Below are 17050 nucleotides of genomic sequence, written 5' to 3'. Positions count from 1 at the left end.
ACAAGAAGTTATATAATTATTCAATTAAACGACATCTCAAGAAGTTTTCCATAAGCCTACCTACTACATGTACAAATAAATGCAAAGTTCTGGGAACAAACAAATCTAATAAAACTTTATACAGAATATTAAATATATGCCAGCTAGGAAGACGTCGAAAAATGCATTATATGAAATTCATAGGACGTGGAAAGCGAGCGTACCTCTTCAGTTCCAGAGCAAACATTGACAAATCCTTTGATATATTATACTTTGTACTGTGGACCAACTTACAGTCCTTCGGTAGATTATTATGTTCATACAATTAACTACTGTAGTAAAATTTATTTGTAAGTAATCAGTTTTATCATTATAATTTAATCAAGAAATACTAATCAAAGATATAATCAAATAAGCATTTCGTCACTAGATTAACTACAAAATTAAGCTAGGTATTTTAGTTATGGAAAACTTTTGGAGTAGGAAAAGCAAATATGATAGCAAGTACTGTAAATATGTAAGTAACTTAATAATCATAATAAATCAATAGCTAAGAACAGAAAACTTTGGTGTTACGTCATACGACTTAAAAATAAAACTTTGTAAAACCTGCAACAAATGATTTAAATAGGCCCGTAGATTTTTACGTCACTGCTATCAATGTGTATTGTCTTTTTTGGGTGATTCCGAGTAAATTGGATTCGTTACGACGATTCCGCTACCATTGCGAAAGGCATCTCCACACAGTGTACCCCGAAGATAACTCCTACAACGGTAGCCGAAACGAATCTAACCCACACGGGATCACCTAAAAACGTCTATACATATTGATAACAAATGATTTGAGTACTTTAATAAATGAATATATAACTGTTTTAAAATGGTGTCGGATTTTCATTTAAAACAAAAAAAAATGACCAAAACAAATAATTTTATTCGACCGTTGAATAAATTTACTGAAGAGATAAAAGTGGATCTCAGAATCAATCAAATATTTTCCAAATGAGCTTAAATCGAATAAATGCTTTGTTAAATGATTGTTGCTTGAAATAACGATGGTCACAAATCGTAATATTTACTGACGAGCCCATCGGAAAACACTGAAAGTGATCATAATAATTTGACAGCAGACTGTTTTCAAGTTAAGAAAAACACCTGCGCGATACAAACAACAAATATTTAGAGAAACACGTTTCTTCAATGTAAGATGCGATCATCTTTTAAAATAATAGTGTGCATACAGAATACGAAGAATTATTATCGCAAGTGTAACACATTTAACTGTGGACAGGCGCCATTCTCATTATTCGAGAACACAAAAGTAGAATAATAAGTACTTATCTAAATATACATCAACAACCGATAAATGGATTGAGCCTTTATTTGTTGAAAAACGTTAGTAGATTAATTGAGTTGTATCGGAGAAACTGGTCTACAGTATCTACAGTATAAATAATTTTAAAAAGTGATGAAATCTCGAGCATTCTACACACTACTAATATCCTCCATCTTCCATCTTCATTCCTCATCAAACAAAACTTTGGAAAACTAGCGGGAAAAGGATCTGGCGTAGGTACTAAAGAAGGGCTGTGCTAAGAAAGACAATGAAGAGAGAAGTTGGGAACTACAGACTAATAAAAAGCGAACAAAGATGAACAGACTAAATAAATAAGGTGAGTTTGTGCTGCCCTTAAAATGACCTAAAACAAGAAAATATTAACAGATACTTTGGGTGGTAAAAGGCAGATGCGTTGAAAAGTTTAAATTCTCCGAAAAATTTAGTGAATTTGTTTTACTGTAAAATTTTATATTTGACACACGTATTTTCAGTATAATAAAATAAAATAATTACAACTTTGTTTTTAACCACATTTTTTTTAATACCGACAAGTTTCAAAGCTATACAAACGTCTTTATCAAGGTTTACTTAAGTAATGAATTATATCCTATTTTATTTTATTAGTATTATACTACACATATGGAACTAATAAATCAACTCTTTTAAGGATGGGAAGCGTAATTTGAGATGGATAAGCTCACGACTAGACAAGAGAGAACTAAAGGAAATATTGTTTATTTGGTTATTTATTTATTTTTTCTTATTATAAATCGCTTTTTAAATTTTTAAGACTTCCGAGTTGTCAAATTTCAATATTTTATTTTCAATATGAAGAAATTTTACTCCAGCGTCTTTATTACGATTCCTAGATAAATTATAATGAATAACTACAAAGTTAGTGGTGTAAACATAAAATTTATATTAAGTTTTTAACTTTTGCTGAAACATTATCTATGTGACTTGTCCATGATATCTTATCTTTTTTACATTGATTGTAATTTGACATGTGCATTTGTCACTATCCAGATCAGTCATGGGGGATGACGATGTCCATCTCCAAATCCGTCTAACAGAATAATTTTAGCGTATATTAGGAATATCTCAGGCACATCAAAGGCTATAAAGATTTATGAAGATGGGGTTCTTATTGGTACCTGGAGAATAACTTTCATGATGCCTTTTTGTACTCGAATAATTCGTTTAAGATGTGTAGCTGCAGCGGATCCCCATCCTTTTACTCCATATTCTAAATGAGATTAGCGAAGTGCGTAGGATATTTTCACTTTTTTATTTTTATTTAAATTTTTTGTTTTTTTTACAACATACCTAAGAGATAAAACAGAGTATTAAAAAATAAAGGATAATTACATCGCAATGAAATACATATTAATATTAAAAATAGTAAACAAAAAATCCCACAATGGCATGGCCCGTTCGTGGGTATACAAGAAAATGTTTGACTGAATTTTTGCTCCGATAATAAATAGACAGTTATAATATTTTTGTAAAACATAAGAGAAAATAAAATATTCTGTAAAAAATTACATGGTATTTTTTTTTAGTGTAATTAAAAAGAAATAAAAAATATTACTTATTATTAAAGGGCAACAAATAATATCATAAAAAAAAAGAGTCCATATCTTTTTGCATACATAGTTTTATCACACATCGCATTTGGACAGCATTCCGCCTGCTTTCATCCTTGTTTCTTTCAAATCCATACTTAGGTTCCAAAACGTTACAATCGTGTATCAGTATTATGCCTAAGTATATTTACTGCGTTTGGTACGTTTTTGTGCCTGCTAACTACCAAAATACCAGACTGGTCCGTTTTTTGCACTTTTTCTATTTTCGGCATTGAAGTCGCTCGAATCCCGTTATTTCTTTAGCATTGAAATTCGATCACCTCGAGCGCTGTCACGGCAGGTCTATAATTTAATGGCTGAATCGTGACTGCCTATATACGACTATGGCTTACGTATACAGATACTGTCAATATCGTATATACGATACGTGTTCATAATAATACAATATAATATATCGGTTATACAATATTAGCGCTGCATGCATATATAAATATTCGCATGGTGAAAATAGAAAAGGTGCACCGATCGCGTGCGATCTAAAACAATGACGCGATGTCTTGCTCAGTTAGCTGATTTCTTACGTAAATTGTACGCTTAATAGCAACGTCTCTCTCAGCCGGAAGAGCCACCAAATCATAATTTAATATGTCCCGAGGGGGCAACAGTTCATAAATCGATTTACCAGTGATTGCCACTTTGAAGGTTCAAAGGGGAAATATCACCCCATCAGGGCCGGTGCGCGTTAGGTTTAAACGTCTAAGTAAAGTGAACTTTATTTATTTATTAATGTATTTATACGTTTACAAGTCGTTGACTCATTTGCATTTATTGGGACGAAAGTCCAACATCATGAGACTAAAACGGTCCCGTGTTGAGTTGGGACGAATATTACATACTACAATAATGAAATACCTACAACGGAACATCATTAAAAATTTTACTAAGCACACGAATATAGAACGGAAAAACGAAGACAAATATTTGATTCAAGTGAAATAACCAACTTAAGTCATTAAAAAATCATCAAAGAGTTTCCAACTCAAATCCGTAAGAGTATTGGACGCACTCAAAATATTGCTGATTAAACCAAATGGTCAAGCATAAACCCAAAAATTAAAAAATATTTTCAAGGAGTTGTCTTAAGGTCAAACCGCACAAAATATTATTTTCGCTGTTTTGGAAGAGACCAATGAGGAACTTCAGCCCTACGGGAAATTGGATACAAAAAATGTTTTCTTACGCGCGGTAAAGTTTCTTAGAAATGTACAAAAAATATTAAATGAAAACGAACTGTTTTAAACGACGCGCGACGTCACTAGTTCATATGAATTAACCAATGATAAGAGTTATGTAAGATTTCCGGTTTACTTACCGTCACGGACTAATCGGCAGAACTGACCGATAAGTAGAGGAAGAGAACTTGAAACGTCACACGCGGAGATTACTCCGCAGCAGAAATATAAAACTTTGAAAAATCATAGCGCTGACGCGCTACGATACATAGAAATTTTTAAAAAAGTTTAGTTTTTTTAGCTTAGTTTAATAATCTATTAACAAATAAAAAAAACTACTGAACTTCCTCACAGTACTAGAGCTGTGCTGCATCGCGGCAGAGTTGTCTCCAGAAGAATATTTTGTCACGCCGTGACGTGAAAAAAATTATGAAAATGATTTTAAGAAAAATAAACTACTTTGAACGACGTCGTTAGTTCTCCGAAATCAACCAATATTAGAGCTTCATAATAGATTCCTCTTTCCAGGAAGCCAACTGACCAATCAGGAGAACTGACAGAAGAGAACTTGATGCGTCGCAGGCGAAGTAATGTCAGAACTTAATAAAATCATAGCGCTGATAATACGATACACAAAAATGAGCCTTAGCTTGAGAGTATAATAACAAATTAAAAACAAAAAACAATTGAATTTCCTCACTGTTAAGTACTGCATAATAATAGACGAGATGAGGGTGAGTTAAATAAGTTTGATAAGCTTTTATATTATAACATTCAATAGTTTGAGAAACACTGCTTTACAGTATTGTGTACTTACACGATAAGGCAGCGGTTTCCAACCTTTATGCTACAACGCCTCCCCGAAAAAAACAGCGCCGTCCTATCCCTCTTTTAACTATTATAATAATATAGACACGTTTTAAATAATAAAAACTTTATTACGACAAAACGGAAAATTACAATTAACATAGTAATAGAAAGTACATACATATTAATATCAAAGCTTCTATATTATATGAGACAAATTTACTTTGCTTTTTGCCAAAGCAAACTATTATATGGCAATTTACCTTGGGGAGGTTGCTTTCGTTCAATCCTTGAACCAGTGAAAATAGCACAAAAATGGACCATGAAGATCATTCTCAAAAAACCCTCGAGGTATCCAACGGAAGATCTATTCGCCGAGTGAAAGATATATGATGTAAGACAATTGTTTGTGAGGTGTCTACTACTTAAATTTTATGATAAATTAAGTGAGGTCAAAAGAACCCAACAAAATATAAGCACTCGTTCAGCAACACAAATTAACTGTATTGTCCCATTTGTATCAACCGCCTTTTGTAAAAAGCAATAACATGTAATTGCTCCAAAAATATTAAATGATTTATTGCCAAATATAAAAGACTCAAAATGTAAAACAAATTTAAAAATAAAAATAACTGCACATATAAATAGTGTAGCGAGATTTTTTTGAAAAATATGTGTAGATCAATAAACGTAGTACTTAAGGTAATTGGTAGACATATTATTTATGTTTAAGTAACATGTATTCTTGACACATATATATACTTTATATTTGTATAATAACAACTTTTAATTTCTTACATTTGATAAGCTAGGCATTTACAATTAAGTAGTTTTATTTATTTTTTATATATGATTTTTGTATAGAACTACTTATGCTTTAAAAGATAAAAAATCTCCATCTAAGAACAGGCTGAGCCATGTTAGATGGAGACTATCCTAAACAGAGAACACTCCGTTTTCATTTTCTATTCACTAGTTTTATATATATTCCCAGCTGCTAAATATGTTTACTTATTTTCTGAAATAAATTAATAAAAGAAAATTTTGAAAAAATATCTAAATGAACTGGATTTTTAAAATTGTATTTTTGTGGAAAACTTATTTGGCTTTATTTTATGTTTTTTTTATGTTGTTTATATTTTTTGTATTGGTGTTGTTTTTCTGAATAAACAAATTAAAATTGAAATAAATAACACATACGTTCATGCATACTTACTTTGGAGGATGGTGTATAATCTAAAAATTGAATGTGAGGGTTGTTGTTTATTGGCACAAAGTTTATCAAATCTTGGCAGCAATGTGGAGAGAGTCACTCGTATCTCCTTTTCGACTAATAACCTGGCTCGATGTCTGGTTTTCATTGCAGCCAGTGCCGAATAGTCCGTTTCGCATAAATAAGACGTTACAAACGGTAGAAGTTCCTGCATTTCTTTGGAATACAAAGATTCACACTTTCTGCTAAAATGTATTCAAAACTATCGGACCCGTCAGACGTTGTCCTGCCCGAACGTTGGCTTGCCTGCTATTACCTTGGAAAAAGACTTTTCATTGATAAGCAGGTACCTAGATACTTGTTTGAGATTAAATTCCAAAACTAAATTTTTTTAATATTTAAATATTGAATTTAAGTAGGTATTAAGTATTAAGGTACTTGTTTATGGTTGAATTTCAAAACATAAAATGAATATTTTTTCAAATTTAGTATTCTTTTTGCAAACGTCAAACTTTGGTCTTCTCACCAACAGAGGGGTGTACTTATCTAGGAATACGATTTTTAAAAATGTTATGAATTTGATATTATTTTAGTATTACCAAAAATCCGGTTAATAATAGGATAGAAATTATAAAGAAAGAATCTGATTGAGATCCACAAAAAACAAATGCTGGGTTAAACATTTAAAAACAAACTTTTTTATTCACAAAAAACAACATCTTTCCGTTTTTTTTTGTAAATGCATTCTCCTTGAATGCAACCCTGGTAGATTGAAAAATAAAAATATTATGCTCCTTACTTCTTTTTTACTTATTAGATTGAAGATATCTACAAACACGCACAGCGCAAAGATCTATATTTCTCTGAAAACCGCACGTAAATCGGTTAAGCCGTTTAGGAGGAGTTCAGTGACATCACACGTACAGAGGATTTATATATTTAAAGATTATATAATTCTATCAATTTCAATTTTAAATTTGGCGCCTCTTTCCTGCATGCTCTACGCCGCCCAGGTTGGAAACCGCTGCCATAGGAGGTAATTTCAATCAGTTCGCGCTTGTATTATACAGGTTTCACGTTATCAAAAATGTAAAACAATATAAACACAAGTCCCCTCGTCATTAATGAAGTTTTACATCCATTAGTATTGTATCAAGATTATACGAGAATAACAATACATAACATTACAAAATCAGTGGTGATCATTTATAATCGGAGAATGAACATCGTTCATTAGCATTTAATTATGATGAATCAGATCTTAAGATTTATGCACACCCTTAATGGGAATTAATTCAAAATAACTTTGTTTTTAACCACTTATTTAATGAATAATATTATGATTTTTTCCAAAATTTTGTAGACAAGAACTGGATTCAACTCCCTCGGGAATTATTATTAATAATATACGATTTTTATAAATGTATTTATTTATATACGGATATATGAAATAAAAAAAAATTATAACGTATCCCTAATTCTATGAGGCCAAGAGCCCTGTGTTGAGTTGTGATACAACATAATGGAAAGTGGTTGCATGCATATTATAGTAACATCTTATCCCTAATTAAACTCAAACAACTTTATTATATTTTATGTGAATCAATTATAACCTATGGCATAATAGGATGGGGAGGCACTTATAAATCAATATTAAAACCTCTCAAATCTGCTCAAAAATTTATTATTAAAAAGCCCTTCAGATATCCCAGCGTCAAGTTGTTCGAGGAATTCGATATATTAGATATAAGGCAATTATATATATCTGGAATAATTATGTTTGCGAAAGCAAATTATTCTACCAAATACCAAAAGGAACACTCCCACACTATCAGAAGTCAAACTAAAGAATGGGTCTACCACAAACTCTGAATTCGGGCAAAGAAATGTCAGGTTTCTGGGCCCCAAAATATTCAATATGCTACCCGAACATTACAAAACCATGACCCGAATTCAATTAAATAAATTTGTAATAAAATAGTTACTGGATTTAGGTAGAGTAAAAAATAAAATCGGAAAACTTACTAAAAAAACATTATAAAATAATAAATGATATATATATATTGTATAACTTTATAATAAATTAACTAGTAGGTAGTCATGTTATTGTTAATTTTTGCATAAAAATGTCTGGCTTAAAACAGGTTGTACCTAGTCGGTAAGACTAGACATAATCCAGAAAAATCTATTACACAAGTATGTATGTAGTAGATTGATAAAGAATTTGTATTTTTTGTTGATAAACCATTATTATTATTAATACTAAAGAATACTAAAAATAAAAATGATTACATAAACATATATTTTAATTAACATCTGGACAACACGCTTAATAGTATATATATATATATGCAATGTCTCGCAGCAGTCTTCTGCAATGGTCTCTTCCCTTGGACAAAATCCAAGCTCGGTACACTTCTCCCGAAAAAAGCTTTCGTTTTGGAGAACTTAATATGTTCATTCAGGACATTGAACACTCTTACAGCAGAGATAATGAACATTTTACAGAAGGTAATACAAAATTCTAGGCATTTACAGGGCTTATGACCTGTCATTAGCTGGTTTAAGTGGCCACTTTACATACTATGTAACATTCGAGTGCGTTTGCCTACCATGCAAGAGGTCTCAGGTTCGATTCCCGACATGGTTGACATGAATATTTATTTAAAAAGGTGTTTTTACATTTCATAGTCCCTGGACTGGCACCCGAACCGTAAGACTGATCATCTTACCTTCAAATTATTATTATTACAAACAAGAATCTAATTATGTATTTGACCAGTTTTAATGATTTTTAAAATATCATAAGATTTGTCTAGTGCTGTGGGTGTTTTCTTCAAATTGGGAAATGCCGTTTTTGTGATCGAAACCATTTTCAGAAGACGATTAGTACAGTTTTTTTGCATGAAAGCGGTCTGGCAGTTTTTAGCAGAGCATAGAATTGACCTTACTGCACCCGATAACGTCAATATCGCATTTTTTCAAAATTGTGGACTAGCTGCTTTCTGCATAACTACGGTCGATTGTAAAGCGCCCTTGAGGATTATTTTTTACAAAAATGGCGCTACATAAATTAGCCAAATATTATTACTATAGTAATATCCATCAATTTAATTGTACTATTTGAATAATTTATTTTATTTCAAATTTAATTGATGGTAAGCAACTACTTTATAATATTATAAATGTGATATGAAAAGTGAAACGACAAAAACCAGACAGCACTGATCACAGAGAGCCCATATAATTCTAAGAGGGGCGGAAGTATTCAATGTGGTTTATCCTTGATAGCAGAGTTTTTACAACCCGTCCGTGTATTACTTTTGATTCTCATGCGACTTTCGTTATTTGTGTGTATGGGAAGGTAATGGCTTTAAGTCAAAACAAGTTTGGGTAGGCCTGTCCTTAGTCCTTAGTGACAAGTGCTTGTCTTTATCGTTCGGGCCCCCAGTATGAGTCACATCGTCATTCAGTCGGCAATTTTTTTAAATTTAAAATTGAAAAGTAATTCCTAAAATGTTATTTAATTTACGCATTAAAGTAATTCGTTAGAAAGTGACGAGTCATCACATGACCATTTTGAGAACAAATAATATCGTTTACGCGGGTAAAAATAGGGGAAGCTACCCTACGATCACTGTTTATTTTTTTTAATCTTCAAGTACAAAGAATGAGCTCTTTGGCGGGCTTATTGCTAAAAGCAATACCTTCCAGCCGACCAAAAAACAGTTTTCATAAGAATTGGTCAAAATTTGCATCAAAAAAATATTAAAAATTCATATTTAGTGCAAGTAAAACTTGCACATATAAACTTAAAAATACATTAAGTTATGCAAATTAAATTATAGGGAATGTGAAATCAAGGTTTGTCTTCTAATGGGAAGTTAAAATTTATATTCAATTTAATTTACAAACTAAAATTAAGTTTTCTATATGAAAAACATAATTTGTATTCAATTTTCCAACATGTTCAATCACAAGTTACCGACGATTATACTTACGTACATAAATATCGATTTTACTTTATACCGTCTCGATATGTACCGATGAAGATAGCGTTTGTAATCGCGGCTAAGGTAATGAGTTTGGAAGGAACAGGAAGAAGATCTAGGAAAGAGAAATAATAAATTTAAAAAAATATATATTTAAAAAAAATATATATAAAACGAGGCTATACTGAAAAATGCATTATGTCAACAGTCTATATATATTTCAACTATTTTAAAATATAGGTACAAGACGTTGATTTCAAATTTAATGCTATGTCTAGAATAAGATTACTCTTTCAAAGCTTAAAAAAAATATATGTGGGAGAAATAATCCGTTGAAAGAATGAAAAAGCTTTAAATGCAATTATCTCAAAACTTGTTTTAATGACTCAATGCATTATGTAAGTAAAGCCTCGATAATATAATTATGTTTTAGGCGTTTCTTTAAAGTAGCCAGGGAAGGTGTATTTTTTACAAGAAGAGGTAGATCGTTTTTGTCTGATCATAAGACTTAAATAGTAGTTCCTAGTAATTCTCCAGCAAACTAAAATTGAAAATGCAATTATTTTCAATTATCAAGCTTTGTCTCGGGAGGGTAAAAATACTTTTGATTACCTTATAAAAGCAGATATTTATTTTTCTATGGACTTATTTATTCCATTTAGTAACAATAAAACGTTTTTTTTATATTAAGGTAACAGATCGGGTTGTGGTCCCGTGGCTAGTGTCTCGGACTCACGGCTCAAATGTACGTGGTTCGAGTCCCACTCTACCCCAACTTGATTCCATTTTCTAATAGTGAGTTATTTACAAATCGTTGAAAATGGCCCTCAAAATTAAATATTTGGGCAAATCATAATAACGCAAATATTTATTTTCTAAAAAAAAAAATATCAATCATTTTCTTGGCAATGTATCCGATATGATACATATGATCTAATATTTTTTCATAGGAATGCACTTAATCACAATTTATGATAAACTTTTATTAAAACAAAAAATATATTTTTACGTTCTGCCTATGTTAAAATAAAATAAACAATAAAAAAACGTTTGTATACAAGTATGCTAGGTATGTTTGTAATTCAAATTTACATTTTTTTTTCCTAAACATTTCACTCAAATAAATATAATATCGTGAGTATACTGGCAAAAAACTTTTAACTCTTAAATACTTGTTTTGAAAATTCAAGCATTTAAGTTTTCTTCCAATTTTACTCTTAAAAATCTTATTTAAATTTAGTAAGATTTTGCTCATTTTTTAAATTTTATTTTTTATTTTTTTTACAATAAACATAAGGGATAAAACAGAGTATTAAAAAAAGCATAATTACATAGCAATGAAATAGATCCTTCGAATAAAACGTTCGATTACGGAACGGATAAAGATCTGAATTACATGTCGGAGCCTCGAGTGTGGGAGACTGGGGAGTAGCGGATACGTTACAAAGAGTTGCCGTGTTCGTGAATGGTAAAGGAAGTGGTAAAATATTACTGCCACCGGTGTTGGGTGATACTGCAGACGGATTGCAAGGCCGTAACGTGACACCGTCAGCGTCAGCGCCACCGTGTCCGTGTTACGCTCGCATGCGACTTCGGAGATATCATTACACGTGTTATTATAATAACATTATCGGGATACACTGCATTATGCAGTGCGCAATCTGGCAAAGGAAATGCGATATGTCCGCGACTCGTCGGTACGCCGTGACTGCATGCATTCACTGCCTCACGACCGGAGACGCATAAAACCCGGGCTATTCATGTTTATGTTTGAATAATTTATATAGCGCCATTTTTGTGAAAATCACCTCAAGGGCGCTGTACAATAAATAAATATCCCAGCACGTCTTGCAGCTACAGAGCGCACGGACGGTTGGGATTCTAGTTCCTCGTCTCCAATTATGATATATAGGAGCTAGATAACAGCACGTCTTGCAGCTACAGAGCGCATGGACAGTAAGAAATCTAGCCCCTATTTACATTTTTTTTATTTATTTAACAGTGAAGTTTAAATTTTAAGTGATATTTAAAAACAAAATAAAAAGCAAATTATAATAATAGAAGTAAGATAACATCAAGACTTGCAGCTACTGAGCGCATGGACGGTTGAAATTCTAGACCCCATTTACTAAATTTAAATATATGATAGTTGATAACATTTACAAAATATGATAAATATAATATGATAGCTAACATCACAAAAAATCTTGTAGCTTTAAAACGCATTGACAAGTGGAATTTCAACAACATAAGAACGATTAAATGTGATTTTAAAAAGTTAACAATAAAAATAATTTTTAAAAACGCAATAATAATACATCGAGCAAAGAAGTAATAAGTATGGCAATTAAGTGAACATGTAACAGCACAAAAAGTAAACGATAAAATTAATAAATATAAAAAAATGAAACGATTCATGTACATTTTAATTAATTATCTACGTAGTCGAAGTCGCCCAAACAAGAACAAAAAACTAGAGCGTAACTGTAGAAAATGTTAATCTAATCGAGATAATCATTTAAGGCTCGATTTACTTACATAGGAACCGCAACAGATTTAACCACCAACCATCCATTCATCTTGAATATGGAATATTTCTATGAAATTTCGTCACACGACCAACAATGATATTTAACATTTTAAGCGGAAACAATTTTTGTACATAAAAATATATTGTAAAATAAGTATAGTATTTTATTGTTTCGTAATAAAAATTGAGCAACTGTTAATTCTCCAATAGTCAAAATTATAGTATACCAATGTAACCCAAATGTTTCGACAATGACTTCGCAACCACATATGAAAAAAATCTTGAGATCGTCAATTGTTAAGTAATTGGTTCCACTCTATAAGGTCTAATGTCGTACCAAGAATTTAATCGATCCATGTTAAAATGGCACAAGTCGATAGACTCGAATTTGAGAAAATCGTTAAAAACTTTTTTTTTTAGGGAACTTATATTTTTAATTAATAATTTGGTTTAAATAAGTAATACTGATATAAAAGGTAATTAAAACTATTATTTTGTTGGTAAGTTTTTTTAATTACATTTTTTTTTAATCTACAGACTTGTTCCTTTTTAGAATCTAAATATGTTTCCAGTAAAACAAAAAAATTGAAATCATGTTTTATTATTTTTTTCAGCAATAAAGTCTTATAATTCGTTGGTTACAATATTAAGTCTTCTTGTTCTATTTACTAAAAAAATATCTAAATTAAAAATCAACAAATTTAAAGGAACTCAATGTTAATCAATAATAACAAATAAGTATTCTTAAATGATTTATAGTTTTCATTTATTTTCTACCATCCGTCAACATCGTGATCACATTCGACGGTCTAGGTTAGCAGAATTTTGTTTCTGCTTTCCCGTCGAATTCTTCTCTTTATCCATGTTGAAATTACCCCTGTCCTGAATATATCCTGCAGTCTGCAGCGTGTAGCGTGTCACGTTGGATTTTCAAGGTAAAACTACTAAACTGACAGCCGTCGTATTGCCAGGACACTCATAAAGTATTGCCACTAAATAAAGTGTTTTATTCTAATTCCATGTTAAAAGGAAACTTTTCAATGGACTAGTCTTCTTTTAACATGGAACTCAAATCGCTGTAGCAATTTTCTACAAGTTATTTGTTAGATTAGAACGTTTTTGTTAGATATTGAATGACGACTAAAAGATATGTATTTTATAAATAATCTAATATAAAAATGACGAAATCACCAAAAGTGTGACTTGTGTTCTTTTCACATGGATCGATTCAATTCTAAGGTACTATTAAATTATTATGAAACAACATGGAAATGGCAAACATGAGAAGAAACACAATATGACTCGTATGGCTTTACGATCAGTAGAACTCAGTTTAACTCCAGTCGAACTCCAGTCATCCGGATTGCCAAATATCAGAATCGTTATCAGGGCCCAGATTACAATGGGAAGTTAACAGAGTTATCTTCGGCTGTGTATAAAGTAAAATCGAAATTCATGAATTTGTACGAAAATGTGTATATTTGTATGACAATTTAAAGTATCTTCGTTGGTAACCTGCAATTAGACATATTCACAAAATAAATTGTGTGCATATTATATTTTTCATACAAAAAACTTAATTTTACTGCATGGATAAAATTGAATACTATCGCTAACTTCCTATTGTAATACGGGCCCAGGAAACAAAAAAATAAAGGAGATGTTATAATAATACGTAAAAAAAACGGCGCTTGGGCCGGCGCGTTTCTTCGTGAAAGGAATGAGGAACTTTAGCCCTACGGGAAATTGGGTACAAAAAATGTTTTCTTACGCGAGATAAAAATTGGAGCATTTAGCTGTACGGCAAAGTTTCTTGAAAACATAGGAAAAAAATAATAAAAACGAACTACTTTGAATGACGTCGCTGGTTCATATGAATCAACCAATGATAATAAAGCTCTGAAAGATTTCCAGTTGACGGTAATTCAGTGGACCAATCGGTAGAACTGACCGAGAAGAAGCGGAAGAGAACTTGAGACGTAACACGCGGAATAATTTCTTAGTGACTTATTTACATTTATGTAATTTCGTGAATAAATAAAAACATGTATTGTGCTTGGTGACCTGATAAAAATTGTGTCATTAACTTATTTATCAAAGTGATTTTGTTAGTTTTTTTTTCAATCTAATAATGATTCATTGAATAAATGTCTTTAAAACTATAAGAATTTATTTTTATTACGCTTTATTTCATAGATTCATAGCTGAAAGCCTTCGGTATAATTTTTAACTCAAAATTTGGTGCCCACTTCGAAAAATACGAAACAACCGACGAAAGAATATGAAGGTGTCACAATTAACATTTATCTTTTGCAATTTCCTTATAAATTGTTTATTTGAGTTGAGTCGTTTTCGTCCTAAAGGTGCGATACGTAGAACTGTTGAGATACGAAAAAAAATTAAGAATACTTACAAAACAGGACCTTAGATTCTACTAAATTAAAGTCACGACCTTGCAATGTTTCATTCGTAAAACGTTTGGTTCAAAACTAATGATACATATAATTGGTATAATAGATTGCATTGTTGTATTTGTGATAACACATGGTCAATGTATGACTAATATTTGTTAACTGGACCGCCTTATCAAAACGGCCGATAGTTTAAGATACCTAATATTATTTTCTGTGCGTAAAATCAATCAAGGTTTTAAAATGCATTCACCTATATAAACAAGTACAACTCGGGACACGTATTACAATGAAACGATAAGAGAATTATCAATAATAATAATAAATCTTTATTAACCGTAATAATAACTTTTTTTTTCATGTTCATGTCATACCATATATATATGCTATTAACTTTTTAATAATTAAAAAAGGAATGGCCCACGCTCTGACGCTGAAGTCTTTGTGGGCATTTTTTCCAATTCATGTTATAGCTTAATTTTAAGATGTATTTTTTTAGTGTATTTTTGTAACTCTTTGTAAATAATATGTGTATGGAAACATAAACAAATAAAAATACACAATGCCATACATACTAAAATAATAACAAAGGAATACACAGTTAAATGGCGGATTTATTGCCACTTGCAAATTTTTACGGTCTAACCAAATCTAAAATGAAATATGTAAATGAAAAAGTTTAGAAAAACACAAACAGTAAAAACATTACACAAGATTATGGTGTATATTGCTTACATTTATTATATTTAATACATTTTACATTATTCTATTACATCCTACAAATATTTATTTATATTATAGAAACATTTATTGACGACACTTTTAACACACCTGCAATTTTTTTAACACAATTTATTTCCTTAATTTTATTGAGGAGCTTATTTTATATTTTTACTGCCATACACGGGACCCTCTTTGTTTAAATGATTGTTTTGTTAATGTAATTTTTAATCTACTTTTATTCCTGGTGTGGTGAACGTGTATTTTTTCCTGTGTAGTAAAATATTCAGGTCTTGATTAAACATTAAGACAAAGTTCCATTATATAAATACCCGTCACTGTTAATAAATTTAATCGAATAAAAACTGGCCTACATGTAGCCAGGTAATCAGCATTTACCATTTTCCTAACACATCTTTTTTACATTTAAAAACACCCTGTACATTAGTAGTTTCCCCAAAAAATAATCCATATTTTAAAATAGAATATACATACATAATAAGTGGACATAACACATTCATTGTTTGCTATTTTATTACGTTTGTCTCATACAAATACATAACTGCTTATTTTTGCGACAACAGTCTTCACGTGTTATTTCCAGTTTAAGTGGTTATTTAATTTAATACCTAAAAGAGAACAGTGAAACGTGGTTTTTATTATTTTAGAATTAATTGTAATATTAAAATTTAATGGGGATGCATGGTTTGGCCGAAAGTATATCATTTTTGTTTTATCTGTATTTAAAGATAGGTTTATAGATGCAAACCAATTTGCTGCAAATGCTTGCCGATATATTAAAATTTAAACATAATTCACAAAGACGCTATGAGAAACATTGATAACTTTGGAAACGAAACCCGCTGACCATTATCAAGAGGAGGGATTAACATCTGGTTAAAGGGTGAATACGAAGATCTTCGCTGGATAATAAAGGTTCGTTGGCTTTCAAAAGGAAACAGTTTAAAACGAAAAGAAATTTGTCTCTCAAACGAAATCTTAATTGTTGTAACGCTGATCTTTGGCTTGACAAATGAGTTTTCTGGCCACTGTTCTAGATCATCTTTATTTACTTTAAAAATACAAAAGTTTAAAAAATAATTGCGCTGATAATATGATAAATAAAAAAAATCACTGACCTTTCTCATAGGGTGTTTTATACAAATAAGTATTATTAAATTCGAATTGACCATAATCTGAAAACATAATTGAGATAGTAAATAGTTGAGATAGTAAATAGT

The 17050-nt window shown here is 30.9% G+C and overlaps 1 protein-coding gene and 1 long non-coding RNA gene across 5 annotated transcripts in view; one reads left to right on the top strand and one right to left on the bottom strand.

Annotated features, from left to right (window-relative positions):
• Spn (protein phosphatase 1 regulatory subunit spinophilin) overlaps nucleotides 1-17050 on the bottom strand; it is a 164021-nt gene that overhangs the window by 141013 nt on the left and 5958 nt on the right. The window lies entirely within an intron of this gene.
• LOC148275234 (uncharacterized) lies at nucleotides 1537-16593 on the top strand. Its single transcript, XR_015824085.1, has 2 exons — nucleotides 1537-1652; nucleotides 16559-16593. It is a non-coding gene; the product is annotated as an uncharacterized LOC148275234 (long non-coding RNA).

This window comes from Micrasema longulum, unplaced genomic scaffold (assembly GCF_059751315.1).
Source record: "Micrasema longulum isolate JH-2025_06_02 unplaced genomic scaffold, ASM5975131v1 h1tg001484l, whole genome shotgun sequence".
Taxonomy (NCBI): domain Eukaryota; kingdom Metazoa; phylum Arthropoda; class Insecta; order Trichoptera; family Brachycentridae; genus Micrasema; species Micrasema longulum.
Note: the sequence above shows the minus strand (reverse complement) of the source record. Positions and strands in the feature narration are given on the sequence as shown.